The 301-nt window shown below is 52.8% G+C and overlaps 1 non-coding gene across 1 annotated transcript; it reads left to right on the top strand.

The window, feature by feature from the left end:
• The first annotated feature begins 229 nt into the window (after nucleotides 1-229).
• Nucleotides 230-301, top strand: TRNAD-GUC (transfer RNA aspartic acid (anticodon GUC)). Its single transcript has one exon. It is a non-coding gene; the product is annotated as a tRNA-Asp (tRNA).

The following is a 301-nucleotide window of genomic DNA, read 5'->3' as shown; positions in this document are numbered from 1 at the left end:
TGCTGAGAGCGCTGCTGAGAGTGTCTGCTAGGAGGTGAGAAGGTTCTTGTGAGGTGTGAGGGAGGAGTGTGTTTGTGTGTGTATTGTGGGAGGGAGAGTGTGTGTTTGTTGAGTCTGTGGCCTCCTGTTTTGGTGTCAAAGAGCTGGGAAATTAAAAAGATGAGTCACTAGGTAGACAGCGAGTTGAAGCTTCGACTACAAGTTGCTCAGCAGACGACGGTACAGCGGATCCTCGTTAGTATAGTGGTCAGTATCCCCGCCTGTCACGCGGGAGACCGGGGTTCAATTCCCCGACGGGGAG

This window comes from Triturus cristatus, chromosome 4_1, assembly GCF_964204655.1.
Source record: "Triturus cristatus chromosome 4_1, aTriCri1.1, whole genome shotgun sequence".
In the NCBI taxonomy this organism is placed as follows: Eukaryota; Metazoa; Chordata; class Amphibia; order Caudata; family Salamandridae; genus Triturus; species Triturus cristatus.
The sequence above is the reverse complement of the archived record's forward strand: the minus strand, read 5'-3'. Positions and strand labels throughout refer to the sequence as shown.